Source organism: Apteryx rowi, unplaced genomic scaffold (genome assembly GCF_003343035.1).
Source record: "Apteryx rowi isolate R43461 unplaced genomic scaffold, aptRow1 scaffold_4, whole genome shotgun sequence".
In the NCBI taxonomy this organism is placed as follows: Eukaryota; Metazoa; Chordata; class Aves; order Apterygiformes; family Apterygidae; genus Apteryx; species Apteryx rowi.
The window spans coordinates 6500100-6517438 of record NW_020450529.1 but is presented as its reverse complement, the minus strand read 5'-3'; the positions used below and the strand labels follow the sequence as shown (position 1 = coordinate 6517438).

The window sequence follows — 17339 nt, the reverse complement described above, 5'->3', positions numbered from 1 at the left end:
GAATTAAAACGTGAAAGATGTTCAGTAATGAGAAATTGAAACAGGATAGTGCAGGAATTAGATTATATGCAGTGGACAGGAAGTTGTGCTAGCTGCTCAGTTCTTAATGAAAAGCATTTTGAAGGAACTGCTTTGCCTCTATATTTGCATACCGAAGGAGCGTTCTCAGTTGGTTTGGGAATTGGTAATGGAGCTGGGATTTTTGATGTTGCACGCCGACTTGCCGTTGCACACTGATTTATTGCAGAGCTTTTTCTGAGATCTGTGCATTTGGCTGAGGGTCGTAGCCCAGCTGCCAGAAGGTGAGAGGTCTTCACAGTGGCAGGAAGAAAAGCATATGAAGGTGGAGGGGCACCTGATTCAGCTGCGTGATACAGACTAATAACTGAGATCCCCTTCTCTATTACAGCTTAAGATTGAATCCAGGCTCTAGCATTTTCCACTGAGTTTRCTGTTGGAGAGGGACACCAAAGGGTGGTATGTGGAAGAAGAATTATATCTGCAGAGAGCAGAGCTGCTTCACAAAAATTGACCTGACCTTTCTAATACATATTAACCTTCTTACTGCTGTGCCCTTATTTTACCTTCTTCCACAGCCTTTACTGTTATGAGGAAAAATGGTACCCAGCTTTTCTGGCAAGAGGAGCACTTAACTCTACTCCCACGAGCAGAGTATGGCCGCATGCTATTACCTCTTCCCTCCGCATGTGCAGAGCTACTACGCAAGGGGAAGCAGATTTAATTTTCCCCAGAAAGCGTCAGGCTTATTGCACATATGCCTGCGGGAGAAGCTCAGGAAAGCAGGCACTAACAGCAGGTGGCTGCTACTGCCGAAACTCTTCTTTTTAGGCTGCAGCCCTCACTCTCAGGAGGGAAATGTCCTAGCGCAGAGCTTYCCTAGTGATTCAGAGATCTTTGAGTTGTCCTTGGTATAAGGTACAGGCCTCTTCAGATGGCCTGGAAAACTGCACCAGTTTCTGCTGCCCAGAGGTCTTGGGTGACCACAGGGGTAAGAGGCAGCTTTGCCCTCTTGTTGTGAACATCAGAGGTGTAAAATGTTGTTTATGCGTCATCTTTGACCTAGGTATTGGTGAGTATACAAGAGTGCCAATTCAGTAACGCGAACTTGACGGCGTTTGCAGGGCAGCGTTGTTCATCATCTTTTAGGCCTGTGGCACATCTCGTATTAAAATGGACTTTCACTAATTCGTTGCTATTGTGTGTCCCAGTAGATTTCAGGGGTAGAGGTGCAGGACGCTCGATGTTCCCCCAGCCATCTCCTATATATCATAGATATGTGGAGTCAGTCTCTTCACCTTTACTGACGCTTGAGTGATTTAAGGGAAAAATAGCCTCCTCACCAATTACATAACTATTTTATTCCCAAGGCAGTAATACGGGGTAAAAGTTCACCTTGCGAATGCCGTCGCAAGGCCTGTGCGCTGCTTGGGGTGTGGTTTTGTGCTGCGCCGAACCTCTTCTAGCCGCAGGCTGCTGCCGGAAGGCATGGCCTGGCCCGGCCRCGCTTCAGGTCGCGCCGTCCTGCACCTTCCCTTGTGTAAGAGCTGGCCATCGCCTGGCTGCAGGGGGAGTCGGTTTGTCTCGCTGATCGGATGGAGAAGGAGCGCACACGCTCACAACAAAGTTTTCCGTCGGATCAGCTTGCAGAACTGACTCGCACCACAGCCGTGCGCTTGCAAGATCCCTGTTGAGACCTGAGGTTGTGAGAAAGTAGGACTTCTCCTTCTGTAGCAGCTGGCAGTTTCGTTGGATGAGAAGGGACATGAAAGCGTGCTGCTGATATCTCATTAAAAACAAGGCAGAAGTGACGTGCGAGTTGTATGCTGGCTGGCCTGCGACTGGTTTTCTGTATGCAGCTGAATTTCACTGTCTTAAAAACAACATCCTAGTAGGAAGCGTGACATTTGTCATGGGTGTGTTCAATGACATCTTTACCAATGAGTTAAATTTGATGACTCTCTATAATTGATTTWWWWWAAWTTTTTTTTTTTAACATACTGAATCTCTCAGATGAATGAGCAGTAATGCCAGCTGTCTGACAACCTGACAGGACTCTCTCCTTGAGCTTTATGCGTATTTCCTAGCAACCATGTCCCAAATATAATGGTTCACTGAGCTAATAATCTTACGGCTCAGTCATAGTTCAGTTAATTCTGTGTAACAACTGACTGATGTCAGCTGTGCTGCGGTAGTTATCTGTGTGCAAAGTCCTAGTTCACAGCAAATATGACAGAATGTAGGTTAACACAAACCTCTTTTGCTGTAGACTAAGTTAAGCTGTGTTAGCGYGCATTTGCTATGGTCTAACAGCAAATGTGTGGCTGCTGTCACTGCTCAGCTGKTGAATGATAACTTGTTAAACCAAGGTATTTTGATTGCCTGTTTGAGCCCTTCTGCCACTATCAATACCTGGAATCACTTGCATTGACTGCAGCTGCAATGTCCAAGTCATCCTGTGTTAGTTAATTTTCTAAGGGAGACTGAAAATATATATAATGGATGAAGCAGGATTAAATTTTTTCAGTGTGTAGCCACTGCTGGTAAYTGTGGACTAGTTTGACAGGGTTCACATCTGTGTTAACTTTCAGAAGACAACATGAAGCTATTATGCAGTTGCAGCCCACTCAAGGATCTGCACAACAATTAGAAGAGGCTGCTTACTCATGCTCCTCAAAAGTTGTGCCAAAATAGCTATTACATTATGTCAGAGCCCATATTTTCGTCCAGAATAATTAGTCTGAATCTAAACCTCTCTTCTCCTCCGTGGCTTTGTGCATAGACCTGGGACTTTGATACTGGGTACTCTGGAGCTATGCTGGTTCAGGAAAGTTCCTCTGTAGTTGGCACATTTCAGGGAAATTCTTATGAAATGCAATGTTATTTTTCCAGCAGTGTATCTGGGAAGCTCCAACAACAAAGGCCTCTGTGAACAGCTTTTGTTCTGCATGTTATTATTTATTCTACTATAGCACTTAGGATCCTTACTCGGGAACTAGCATCCTGCAGTGCTGGGTGCTCTATTAACATAAAGCACGGAGGTAGACTGTGTCACAGCAAGTCCACAGTCTGAGAATAAGACATGAGAAGCAGATGGTGACAGGCAGAGAGGAAACAGGCAGTGCTGTCAGCGTGGCAGGAAGGTGTCCTAGCTCACCGACTGCCTCRCTGTTGTCAAAAATCTCAGCAGCATCCTGCCCAGGAAAGAGTTTTTGAGGCAAASTTGGGGAGCGAACCATAAGGTTGCTCCGGAGTTGTGTGTGAGGACCTCCCTTCATAAATGGGAGAAAGCACTGAGTAGATGTTGTTGGAGAAAAGTGGCATTTCCTGAGGTCCTCTGAGCAAGGGGAATGGAAGATGGAGGGCCTGGTTAGGAGCYTTAGCTGCAGGGCTCTGACGTGCTGCTGTAGGAAGTTTGGTGTAACGCGTATCCCAAGGCACCAAGTCTCAAAAGAAAGTGGAAGGCTTCCTGGTGTGATACCCTCTCTTTGTGTTTTGACTCCTGGTGTTAAACACATCCCTACCTCCCCATCCTGCATTGGCTCCCTTGCACTTTTTAGGTTGGTCGTTGTCTGTGGCTGATGGTTTGCTCCCTCTCAGACCATTGAATGCTCCTTGTGTTTCTTCAGATGTGTTTACCTGACATCCCTTTTGCTAATACTCTGCTTTCCAGTTGTTCTCCCCCCCCCCCTTACATTTAAAGTAGTCCCACAATTCAGTTGAGTCACGATTCCTCCTCCAAGTCCTGCTTTGGGGAGAAGACTTCTCTCCAGAAGTCATCTGTGGTGACTTAATGTTCTCRTATGTGGTGTTTGCGATAATCTGACTTTTATATGCTGCAGAACCACATCTGTCCACCTCCTGTGTGCAGCACTGCATATAATAATTTGATAGATAAGAGATCTCGGAAGCTGCACAGGCGTCTCTGAATTAACAAAATCTGTGGATAAAGTCCTGACTCCACTAAAGCTGGTAATCAGCTTGCAGCATTTCTTCTCAAATCTCRGGGGTCAGTGGTTCTGGCTCCCAGGCCTGTCTCGCTGTGTGGTTGGTGGCAATTCACTGAGGCCCAGAGGCTGAAGGCAGCAGAGCCTAGGACAGCTGTGGGGTCTCAGTTAAGATGTGGTATGACAAGGGAGTAGCGTCTTTGCAGAAGTTAAAATGAAAATAGAAGAAAAATGGCTTTACTGAGGCTTTTGATCTCTATACAGGGACCTGGAGATCTGTCTCCCAATTTTCCAGACTATCCTCATATAACAGTTACCTGATGCTGCTATACAGGGGCTTCTTTTTCCAAAGAAGGAGAAAGGCTTGCTTGAATGTAATTACATTGTTTGTACTGTGCAACACAGAATTTGAGGATTCGACAGGGAAAAAGTGCTGTTGCTCCGATAGGCAGACTGAGGTCTCTTCTGTAATTCTCGATCCTGATTCACATTTTGCTGTTTGTTTTGCCAAATGCCTTGTAATGGAGGGAAAATGATAACTCGGGAAAGACGACTTATAGTAAAAATAGAAGTGCTTGCTCTGGATACTCCATATGTTAATGGCTGGATTTTCAGGCAATGATTCCAGTAAGGTGTGCCAACAGTCTGAATACCTGCTTGTGACGTGGCTCTTTTTCCATGCAAAAACTGTTTGGGTTAGAGACAAGGGTGAAGTCACTGGGAGTGTTTAGTATCTCTGTGGATTAGATCCAATTGTCCATGATTTTTATTAGAAGAGATGGAATATCGTAACTCGTGAGGCGCTAGCAAGGCTCTTTCTTTAGGAATCCCCTCTTGCTTCCATTTATTCCTTCCCCGTTGGAAAATTCTTAGCGTATGGGTGCATCTCATTGGAGACCATCTGGAAATTGCTATAGCATACTAAGTTATACTTTATATCTGATAAAACTTTTCAAAGACGCTTTCTGTGGGGAAAGGGAGGATGGAAGCCTGGAAAAAGGTTTAGTAGGAAAAACAGATAAATTAAGGTTCAAAAATTATAAAATTATGATAATGTTTTCATTCAGAAAAAAAATATTGAGAAGTTAGATTATGACTGAATACAAATGCTGAAATATTAAAATTGTGCCTAACCAGTGGTTGCTCACTTGGCTTGTTCTGTGGTTAATGGAGTCAAACTTGCTTTCTGTCATTTGACAAGATACCTACCTATATTAAAACAAAATTAAATAAATGCAATGCAATAATGTAGGTTTGCAGGGAAAGAAGCCAGCTGAAGCAAGTAGTTAACTTCTGGATTTAGTTGCCGCAGGAGGCTGTGGAGGTAGCTGGTATTAGCAGGTTCAAAAAGGGATTAGAGCATTTCATGGACAAAAGGGACACTAAAGGGAACTGGACAGTGGTTGCTACATCCCTCATCTAATGACTAGGGATGCAGGAGGAGTACAGGGGGGATGGAGCGTGGGTAGCAGCCAGGCTTGTGTGCTTCCCCATTTCCCGTTGCTACTGTTGGAGGTTGGGTACTGAGCTAGACGGACCATCAGTCTGCTTTTTCTGTCCATTTGCCCAGCACCTGGAATTTGGGTACCAATTGACTGAGCTCTGGCAGATTTGATGTCTGGTTCCTTCTCTCTGTAGTTATTTCAAAACCAGGAACAACTCTCCAAGCCTGGGCTAATGAATCATTGCAAACGCTTGACGTGTTGGCAGCACCATGCCACCCTGCTTCACATTCTGTTCTACTGCCATAATTTTAAGAAACTATTGGAACAGTGCCTGAAAAAAAAGTCTATGCAAGAATCTGGGAACTCATCTGCAACCCTCCCCCAGTTTATTTGTACTGAGTTATTTAGATAGGCCTTTATTAGTTCTGGTTGCAGAGCAGGTTGTAGTCAGGAAATCAAAAGCTCGAATATCTTTTGCGAGTAGATAAATGAGCCGGTTAATCCAGAGCTGATGAGAAAGGCTCATCTTAGCTGGGAGAACTCATTCAAAGAAATCGAAATCTATGTGAAAGAACTACATGATGCCTTGCTTTGTATGGGGTGCTAGTCATCCTGTCGGTTGGGCTCATTTGTTTGGTTTAGGATTGTTTTAGAGGCTTCTTATGCCAGGCTTGATCTTAGTTTTCATCCTAGCATATGCTAGCAGGCTTCTTTATTCTTTAATGTATAATTTGAGTTGTCGGATTAACCGAAATCTGTACTTCCATTAACTCTTCATCGTATTTTGTTTGACTCACGAAATCCACTTCATTATGTGCTTCAGTGTACACGTTAAAACAACTTAGTCCAACACTTCTAAAAGGCTGTTTGTCCTTGGGGGACAAAACACCTTGTAGACATGTTCTGCTCTTCTCAGTYGGGCTGAGGGGTAAATGGGTAGTGTTGGTATTTTTAGGAAGCAGGGGGTTAGGAAGGCGAGTAGCCCACCCGAGTGAGTACATAAGCTTCGTAGCAGGACACAGCATTTTTGAGTCCTGCTCAGACTGAGAGTATAACCTTTATTAAAGGCTTAGGAGTATAGGCTTAGGAGCTTTGTTTAAGCTCCCTTTTGAAAACACAAGCTCAGCTCTGCTGTGTGTTACTAGCACCTTTGAGCCCCCCCGCAAGCACCCTGACCCTTTGCACACTGTCACAGCTGCAGCTGAGCTTGGCGAGGGACAGCATTTCCATTTTACAGATGGGGAAAGTGAGAAACAGCGTTTCAGCTGAAAGTCGCAATTCAAGCCTTTAAATTCAGAAGAACAGTCCCGTTCTCTAAGAACTTAACCTTTGCTATTATTTGAGAAGTTGCCTGGCAGCTTGTGGTAGTGCTTCTGCCTTCTCTTTTTTCCATTTCTGCAGTGTCAGGAAGAGGAAAAAAAAATAAAAAATCCGTAATCTGAGTAATATTCTAAATATAGAAGTGCTAAGTTACAAAAGAGAAGGATTTCTGATGGCTTCAAAATGGGTTTTGTAATAAAAGGAAATGTATTTGACATTGCCAGAATTTACAGTCCCGCCAGAGGCTTGTGAAATAACTGTTATACCAAACATTCTGCGCTGTAACAAAGCTTGTTGACACATACGGGTTACTGAAGGGTATTTCTAACTGTTGCCATGAGGGTGGGTTAGCAGGAAAATACTTTTTTAATGACTACTGTAGGGCCCTGTCTGTGCCATCAGCTTAAAAAAAATTTTTTTATTGTTTTATTTTTAAAGCTGATGAAAGAGGGGGCTATGTTTCAAAGCGGGTACCAGAATGTGACTCATGAGAGCCAGAAGGAAGAGGCTTTATACGCCTGTTGTGAGCTATACAGACTAATACTGCTTTTGGCTGCTTAACTGACTAGAAAATTGCTTCAAGTCCCTGCAACTTGCAGGCTGCCACAGCCGAGTGAAGGAGAAGTCATTCGCCCCCAAATCTGCTCAGTCTTTGACCTCTCCTCTGTGGTGGCTACAGATAAAGGTCCCAGTTATTCCCAGGTGCGATGATGACTTTTTTTAAAGTGGTCACCTATAAACTGAGTGTTGCAGGAAGAATTCATAATGGTCTTCAGGTGGCTTCAAAGAGCCCTTCTGCTTTCAGGCATTTGGTGAGGCTTCAGGTGTGGGTTTAGAGGTGAGATTCTGCTCTGCTCACTATTACAATATTTTCCACTAGGACTGTGTGGATGTTCTTACTCATTTGACAGTATTTTATTAGTAGCAATTATTTGTGAATACATCCAAGCATCTAGTTCTGTTTGGTACAGTGGAGGCATAACTATAAGGAATTTATGTTAGGAAGAATGTGCTTTGCTGGTTTTTCTGCTTGGTCTAACTTAGTCGTGAGGCACTGAAGATGCATCAGAGACTTTCTGCCCAACTTCTAAGGGTGTCCAAGAATAGATGCTACCGGAGAACTTTGCATTCTAACATCAGCTGTTTTTCAAAAGAGTCGGTAATGCACTTTTTATCTACACAAAATAGTTTTTCAGGTTGAAGTGTGGCAGTTGAAAGAAGTAGTGAAGTTAAACAGTAAAAGGAACTATTAAAATGCAAAACTGGGGCAACTGCTCTGCTTTTTCAGTTTGTGTCTCGGGAAATTCAGACCAAGTTTCCCATCTCGGTTGCTGCCGTGTATTTAGGTATTTCTGAGGCTTGTACTATATTACTTAAATCTACAAGTCTCTAAAGTATTTGCTGCTTTTCTGTGAGTCTTGTGAGCCTGCATGAGGAGATCAAGAAATGGAACTAGATCATATACTGAAAATTAAGGATTTGCTTAAGTTTTATTAAAGTTTATATATATATATTTATTTATATATGTGTGTATATATGTGTGTGTGTATATATATAAAGTTTATTAACTTTTATAAACTTTTAAGTTTATTAAAGTTTTATTAAACACCAGTACCTGATTCTGCCTGAGGGACAGTATATAGCCAGCAGAAAACCCCTTTTAAAGCCACGGTTTTCAGCCTTCTGTTGGTCCACGACACTGTGCGGCCTGTTTCTGCGGGAGATCAGGCTTTGCTGTGCCTTTTGCTGTGCTTTTAACTGTCCCGTTTCTGATGCTCGCACACAGCACTGGATATGAGCCTTGTGCCCAGGACTGCTGCTGTAGGCTGTATTTCTCTTCTGCACCCGGAGTGGCAGCCTGTGGCTAGTCTGGTATGCAGTCTTGCTTTTGTCTGTGGAGGTACTGATTTTAGTACAAGAAAATACCATGAAAATACCTGCTCCAGTTCTCAGAGGTGTTTCAAGTTGCATAAAACAGAATTTAAAATAGTATCTTTTTCACAACATTTAGGACACATGTTAGAAAAGATGCATTTTCCGTGCAGTGCCAGCGGGAGTGAGCTTAACAAATGCAGAAGTCTGTTGCTAAGAATAGTTTGTGCAGTTATCTCCCCACACAAATTTTCTCCTTGGGCATTTGCAATGTGCTTATCTACTCTGCAGAAGATCATATGCGTGTTCAGTTTTTTTGCAGGAAATAATCTGCAAGCCTTCTGTTTTCAGGCGCTATCAAAAGCACGCTTTTCTGAAGCCACACTGAGCTTCAGCCGATGAATCAGAGTTCTATGTAGAAAGATTTGGATACAAACACAAGAAAGAAATTGAACAATATTTTTCTTTTCTCATTCTTGCTTCATCCTTTTTTTGCTGTTCCCTTGGTAAACAGCAACACTTGCTGGCAAGAATGGGAATAACAGATCAATCTGCTTATTTTCTATCGTTTGATTCAAACGATGCTGTTGTGAGAGTCCCCCAGCTCTTCTGCAGCTCTTACCGGGTGCAGGATTTACCTGGCGGGGAGGGAGTCAATGCCCTAGCACAAGGTGCAAACTCCTTTCTCATGGCATGAAGACTGCAGAGCACCAGAAGTCGTCTGTATTTGAATGGACCTGAATTACGTGAGTTTTCCCACTAAAAGAAAGAAAGTGCTCTCATGAGTTAGGCAAGCTTACAAAACTGTATTAAAAAAAAAAAAAGTTAATCAAAGGTTTTCTGTTCTCTGTTCGCTATGGAGCGGAGCTTTCACAGGGTTTGAAACTGTGGTTATTAGCCATAATTAGTCATGATCGTCTCATTGATTACCAAACTGTTATGCTTAAGTGTTGATTACTCTTTGTTGAAGCAAAACTTCTGTTGCCAATGATGACAAAAAATTTGCCTCATTAAAAAAAAAAAAAAAGGACATGGCATATTAGTAGTCATTGAATATGAGTATAAACTAAACACAATAGGAGCAGTGTAATGAAAAGAAGCAGTTTTCAAGGTCATTAGGTGCTTAATTCCCTTGTTATCAAACACAAGTTAAGTGCCTATATACAATAAAAATACTGATTGGGAGAAAAGACAGGGAAAAACGTCAATTTTACTAGAATACAGTGTGAAGCAGAGGGGAAAAAAAGGGGGGGGAGAAACCTAAATAACATATTTTGAGGCACCTGGAAACCGTTGGTAGATCCAAACCCTGCCTTTTGGATGCCTCTTTCTGCTTGTGCAGTTACTGCTGCACTAATTGGTGCCTGTGAGTGTTGCTCTGGGAGTTTTCTTCTGGGCAGTGCTGTCCTCAGGTGAGACTCGCTCGGTCTTTGTCAGCCTCAATAAATGAGTGTTTCTGGGGCCCTGTCCCCCTAGGCAGCCCCRGGTGGGGGCAGAAGGGCCAAGTGTCCTGCTGGCTGCCAGAGCCTGCTCTTTGCTGGTAAGCGTGTATGAAGAATGTTGCTTATATTTTTGTGCAAGAAAATGGGCTATTGGCTAACTTGAGGTTCCTGGGAACAAACAAGCACCTTAGGCAGAGGTTAGGAGAGCTTTGCGATAATGTTCAGTGGACGTGGGGGTGAAGTCCTTCAAAGAGTGACCCTCAGGTCCAAACCACAGGGAGTGTTTTCATCATAGCTGATTACTGGTGCTTGTGAGTTTGTAGTTTTGTGCATATTTTAGGATGCATTTTTTTTTCCTTTTTATGCATAAGGTAACACAATCCTACATGCCCAGGTGATAAAATCAGAGTTGAGTTTCTTTGGGTATATCATACAGGAAGAGGAGTTTAGGTAGTGATCAAGCGATATAACATCTTCCATATATCCAAAAACTTGGCTTTGGCATGCACTGCATGCTTTTTTTTTTTTTCCCCCTAAATCTTATTTGGAGAAGAAATGAATGGAAGTATTTTAATACATGTACACTTTATGTGAAAGTATGTGAAATAATGTGTGTCACTTCTTGCAGTACAAGAAAACATAAAATAGGATGCTTTGTGAAACAGAAAGGCAGTGGGGAATGAGAAGAACCTTTCACATCTGGTATAATCCTCCTGTAAAAATCACTACCATTACATTGATGATATGGATCTGGCAGGGCTGGATGCATTTCAACTAAAATGATAGCTGTAAGGCAAGAGAGAACCTGCTTCACAGAGAGAACGCAATCCTCCATGCTTTGGGCCCCAAGCCAGTTGTTACACTGTGAATACCAGGAAATAAGCTTTCCCACTATTTGGCTTTTATAGTTTCCTTTAATGTACTTAGTGATAGCTGTCGTGAAGGGCAGTGGAATTGATGGTGTGATCTGTAATGGCAGTTCTGATTTTGCTAATCTGGCACGCAAGTTGCCGGTATCCCCGACTGTGGCTTCCCCAAAACAGATCCCTGAAGTTCTGTACGACTTCCCCGTTTGAAATGGGGAGTAGGAGCATTGGGAGGGAAAGGAAAGTTTGGGGTTTTCCATATTCTTGTGCTTAATTTAAAAGAATGATTTAAAGAACTATAAGAGGGACTGTTTATCTGTTCGATTATAGTATGGGCTTTGTCTCTTGTGCCAAATAGCTTTGAGGATACATGAGATGGGAAAATGCAACATGGGCCTTCTGGAAACCTGAGAAGAATTTTGGTGGTTTAAAAAAATTATTGTAGATTTTGAGTCTGCTGAGCCAGTGCTGTTATGTACACCTAACAGAACAGAGCAGGGATTATAAGAGTTCAGGAAGAAGTCTTAATCAGTGAATATGTTATTGTTTAAGGTTGGATTTTCTTTTATTTCTGATTGATGTGGGTAAGTTGGTATTTTCTGTCTCCTGGAGAAGGTTACTGTGCATCTGTTTTGTCCTTCCAGTACTGCGGTCAGCCATAATGATAATGTGCTGTAGGTCTGAGATGAGTGTTGAAAATCTGAATGTTTCTGAAACTTGACACAAATTTAATAACTTATGAAGATCAGCTCTAGATTAGCAAATACTTGGTGAGTCATATGTTCCCCTTGCTGCTTTCTTCTGTAGCATGTCATAAACATTTAGGAAAGCTCGTTCATCCCAGGTGGGTGTGAAATTAATCTTTGATTCATAGGGTTGTGCTGCCTTAGGGAGTGGAAGCAAAAAGGCCACTTGGTGGGATGTCTGTTGCTATGCTGTTGCCAAATACCTTGAGCAGAGGGGGAAATCTCTTCTGCTAGAGCTTGTGTTTGGAAGATACTTTGAAGATTATGGATGTCTTGCATACAACATACACTAATTAAATGTGATTAGAAGCACTGTAACTAATAGCTCTGTTATGAGGATGAAAAGAGGATGAGAAAGATGAATGGCACAGAGTACGAAGGTATTGGTTGGATGCATAAGAGAATGCAATGGGGTGTTGGGAGTCTCATCTCGGAGGCAATGAGGAGGCATGGAAGTGTTGAGACGGTCTCACTTCGCAGGAACTTTGGCAAGGGACTTTCTAGACGTGAGGAATTGTTTGAGAAATGATACCAAGGTGAGTTTCCCCTTCATCTCCTCGCTCTGTCTTCACTGTCTCTTTGCTGTGCATGTGCATTTGGTCCTTCTTATATAGAGTAAGTGGGATGACATCCCTAAAAGCAGTAGGAGAAGACCCTTTAGTCTCTTTTACAGCACACAGGGGAATTCTTCCCTTCCTTCAGGCTCTCTGTTTCCCACTCTCTTTTTTTGAAATAAAGTATGTTAAATATATACTTACCCTTCAGAACACAGCAGTTCTCTCTCCAGACAACCTGCTCCACCAGACTCCCCATCCTGTGTGTCTTCTACTGGCTCTTTTGTCCTTGAGGGATCCCTGTCTGTTCGTAAAGTTAACTTTAGCTGCCATAACTTCATATGTGCCCTTTGCCTTCTACCCTCCCCTCCTTTGAAGTCACTGTTCCAGATTTCTGTCTGTTATGTGCTTCTCCCTCCTGAAGCTTTGCTGTGTGCTCGTCCCATAGAGCATCGTTTCATGATTGTTATCCTCATGAACCTTTTATAATGGTCTTATTAATGAACCATACTGTAAACCGAGAGATTGGCAGGGAGTTGGTGTCATGTCTTTGAGACTGTCCCAGTGGCACAGAAGAACATGAATTTTTTTGCTTAGTGGATCTCTGTAGTATCCCCCCAGTGTATGCCACCTCCTCTGGCTCTTGCTAACCTCCTGGCAGCCCAGGGATGATGGAGCAGCTTTCAGAGTGTTTTTGCATGCTGCATATGTTTGAACATCCTTGATGTTACTATAATTTTCATGGGGTGGACAAACAGGCTGCTTATTACTCCTGTGATTGCCCAGGAAATGTGCTGTCAGCTCCACCCTTGATTCCTGATGTGTAGCACTTCCCTCTGGGGCTGAGCTGAGCAAGGGACAGAGAACCAGGTGAGTCATCTCAGCCAAGCTCTTGGAGCAGGTGCCTCTCGCTGCCTCTGCTTACCTAGCTTGCTTTCCTGTTGCTGCCTCGTTCTGCCCCATCTCTTCAGCTTCTTTGGGTTGTTCCGTGTTTCTATTAAGAGCACCTCTTCAATCTTATTAGCTCGTTTTTCCATCTGTCTGTGTCTTGTTCTTCAAGAACTTCAGCTTGACAGCAGAGGAATGTAATTGGCAGGTAACGATGAGCTTGAGATGCTGCTACAGGAAGTGTTAAAGCAGAAAGCGTTACACAAGATCAGCTTCGCTCATAGAAAATGGAGGGGAAGGCTCTGCGGAGGAGAGCTTGGGGAGGAGGAGAGGAAAGACCACCACCGGCACAGCTGCTTAAAGTAAAAGCTTCTGTCTGTTGGTCTTGTCACAGCAAAGTGAGTTTACCACCAACTTTAGTATGAAAAGGTGTGACTGAGTGTTTTTGCTTTCTTTAAAGGGAAGAGGAGATCCATGGTAGGAATGGGTTGTTCCTTTATTATCATTATAATAAAGGCGAATGAAACCCATTGATTGGTGTCCTTTACAAAAAGACCATTGCTGTCTCTTGGCACAATTTTATCTCTTCCCATGCTGCTTATGTTGTTTGTTTGTCTTTTATTGTAAGACTTTTGGGACACGAACAGTCATCTTTGCTACTTGTCTAGTGCTTTCTGGATAAGATGTGTGAGATTCTGTGTAAGGTGCTGATTGATGACAGCTGTCCCTGTGTGTTGTGGTAGTACAATCGATTAACTGATGAACAGCAGTTAGAGAAGTTGGTGTATGTATAGGTACAAAAAAGGTAATATGTTAATACATGAAAACAAATGTTATATAAAAAACTTGACTTGTGTGACTTGCGTGAATAATCTGTTTGCAGGTAGGGAGAGAGAGCATTCCCTCCCAAGCAGAGGGTAAAATATCCACTACTGATCAATGGTATGCAGCAGAATAGGACCAATAATCAGATGTACATTCTCTGTCTTAATTTGCAGAAGCAAGTCATTCAGCAGCTGGTTTCTTTAACATTTGCTAATTTACTTCTAACTTTTAATGCAGATGGAGAAAACCAGCACACATTTAAACATTTGCTTCATTTCTCTCAAATACATATAGTAGAGATTTTTTTTTACCTTCACCACATTTTTTGATCTAGTGTGAAAGAAGAAAACTATAATAAAGCATATGTCCAGTAAATCCATTTTAACTTGGCCACTCTGCTTAACTCCTCCATCACTGTGGAAAATAATGCATGTTTTTTTGCAGTGTAAATATTTCAGGAGAACATAAGTTCTTTGTGGAAATTGTCTAGTACTGAAGCCCTAGTAAGCTTTGGTACATGGTGGTTGAGTATATTAAAAGTATTAGGAACTGTGTTTATTTATAGCATGTATGAATAATTATTACTCAAAGTCTGAGTATTATTTGRTTGGGAAGTCCCTCATTAGAAACTCTGCATCATCAAGGGTGAACTGTACTGTTACTTAACTAGTTTCAGTTCACATCTGGGCAGAGACCTGAGGAATAACTGTGGAGGCAAATATAACATGCTGTGAATAAGAAAGCAAATCTGCAACCATCCCAGATACTTTTCATAATTTATTTTTCCTTGTAGCGTGGAATTTAAGTGCAGCTAATGCTTAACTGCTTGTGCAATGAAATGTTATGTATGTAGAACGCTGCTCTGGAGGGTGCTGGGAGGAGGGACGAAGTCAAGTGTCAGGGTGTTTTTTTGTTTGTTTGTTCTTTTTGTTTTGTCTTTGTGGGTGTTTTTGTTTTTCTGCGGGGGTGGCGTTATTTATTTCTGCCAATGCCGCTGGAGATTACTCAGTCTGCCTTGTGCCTTACACAAAACTTTGTACTTTCAGTGAAGCTGTGCTTGATTTATGCATCCAAGTGTTTGGCCCGTCTCCGTTTTCTTTAGAGCAGGGACCACTGTTTGTGCCTGGACAACAGCAGGCGTCTCTTCTAATCGCAGTTTGGTGTTCCTCTCCAGTAGACCTCCAAGTGCCTTATAGCAGAGGTCTTTATCATTCCTGCTTTGCAGGTATGGAAATAGAAACTGAGAAGGAGGTGACTTTACTTTGGGGTAATTAATGCAGGTCAGCAGCAGTCGGGAGCTGAGACTTGCCCTTGCCAAGCAAAACTCTCCTGGGAGCTTCTGCAAGTAAGACTTTCTTACAGAGTATCGCAGGACACGAACAACCCTTTCCCCTTGTGCAGACAGCATGTGCTTGGTTGCAGGACAAACAACACTTCTGTACAAGTACCAGTAGTCCTGGCCATAAGCTGCTGGTAATGATATCCTTTGACAGACAGTGCTAGAGCTATGGGGTAGGAGCTGGGGGGTAGCAAGCAAAACCCTGTGGATCAGGCTACTTGCCTCTCCAGGAACCCTGCGAGCGAGAAGTTGCTGGGCTGTCCGTTCGTGCAAGGGCGCTTTCCCGCATGGTCCCATGTGCCGAGAGTGAACTTTGACCACTCCACTTCATGGAAGCAGGCATTTCGTTTTTGTGTTACATAACACTTCGTCTTGACCTTTCCTTAAACAGCACAAAACAAAAAGCCTTTGGGGTTTCTTGTTCTTATTTTCTCTATTCCTCAGTAGTTGTTTTGTTTTTGTTTTCTCTTCTCTCTTTAAGAGCTACTGTTGCCCTTCTTGGACTCGGAAACATGCATCTCTTGCCCCATCTGTCTTTCTCCACGAACACCCACATAAGTGCTCCTCCTTCCTTGCTTCTAGCAAATATCACTAGAGTTATCCCTATATTCTTCGTCTCGCCCTCCACGCTGTTTTCTTTCTGGCCCTGTCTGTCTTTGCCATTCCTTCCTCTYGGCCTGGTATCTGGCTTCTGCCTTTCCCATGCTGCGCTTCCCACCTGTGCCGAGTCCTGTCTTGCTTTCCCTCGGAGGCTGTTCCCTGCATGCTGACCCTGCGTCCGAGCAGCTTCCTCTCTGCATCTGTGTCGTCTTGTATTTTCCTGTCCCCTTTCTCCTGAAGGAGAAGGCTTCTTGTACTACACCCTTTTTCTTTTGACATGAAGTCCTCTACCATCTTATGCTCCCCTCGTCTTCTCCCTGTACCTGTACTATCAAATACTGAATGAAATTTCTCTTCTGTAGCTTTATGGCTAATAGCCAGATCTTGACTGTTTGTAGAATTGCAGTTTGTAGGAATCCAAGCTCTATTTCTGTATTTTGTAGTGGTTTGTACAGCACAAAACCCAGAATGAACCCTGTCCCTCTAATTTTGTGAATTTGCTTAACTCGGAGTGCAAAGGAGAGGCAAGTAAGCCATGCAGAAACACAGAAGGGTAGCAGTCATCACAAATACTGGTCTCAGGGCAATGAGAGCCTACATTATGTCAAGGACTTTTTGTTGGCACCACAGATGGAAACTGTGAGGATTTGGGAAGCTGACCATTTTTTTGAGAGCAGTCTAGGATGGAGAGCATGCACTTGTGGCAGGCCATGGAAATGCTTTGCATTTAGCAGAGGTGAGGGGTGGTTCTGGCCTCCATGCCGCTCTTCTGCTTTGGATCCTGTGTTTGCTTATCCTCTAGTCCTTGTGGCCACAACCCAAACCAGCCGTAACGTGCACTTTGGAGCTTACTCTCACTGCAATTTGTTTGTCTCCTGTTTACTCAGGATTGCTTGCTCCTGTGGCTAGTAGTGGGCTAACTAGAATTGAACATGAAGGCCATACTTAGCGACATTGATGTCGTGAAAGCCTTGCTGTATAAGCCTTTGGAAGGGGAAGGAATTCAGCTGTGGTGACTTGATTTAACCATGCTGCCATCCTACAATAAAGGAAAACTTGCCAACAGAATTGGGAGTGATGGCTTAATTGCTTGGGTTTTTTCTTCTCTGTTCATAAATGATTCATTATTTCCTTCCCCTGAAACAGTAATCAAATATAAGCAGAGTTGGCTTTGCATCTAAGAACTGGGCTTCTGTAAAATGTAGTGAAAAAGAACCGATTAATGTTTTTATGGTTAAATTATTAGTTCATATGAAAGCTCAGTTGCTCCACAATAGCAGCAATTTTCTTGGTTTATACAACCAATGGCATGTGAAAAATCTCTGCATTGCTAATGCTGCTTCATCTCTTGACATGCTATTGGAACAGCAGTGAACTTAACAGTATTTTAGATTTGTCCTGCCATTAAGTAATAATTTTCTTACAGTGCAGTGTCTGTGTGTGTGTTAAATCATGTGAAAAAGTAGATGCCTGAACT

General features: G+C 42.9%; 1 protein-coding gene across 10 annotated transcripts in view; it reads left to right on the top strand.

The window, feature by feature from the left end:
- Positions 1–17339, top strand: part of MITF (melanogenesis associated transcription factor) — a 112781-nt gene that overhangs the window by 17247 nt on the left and 78195 nt on the right. The window lies entirely within an intron of this gene.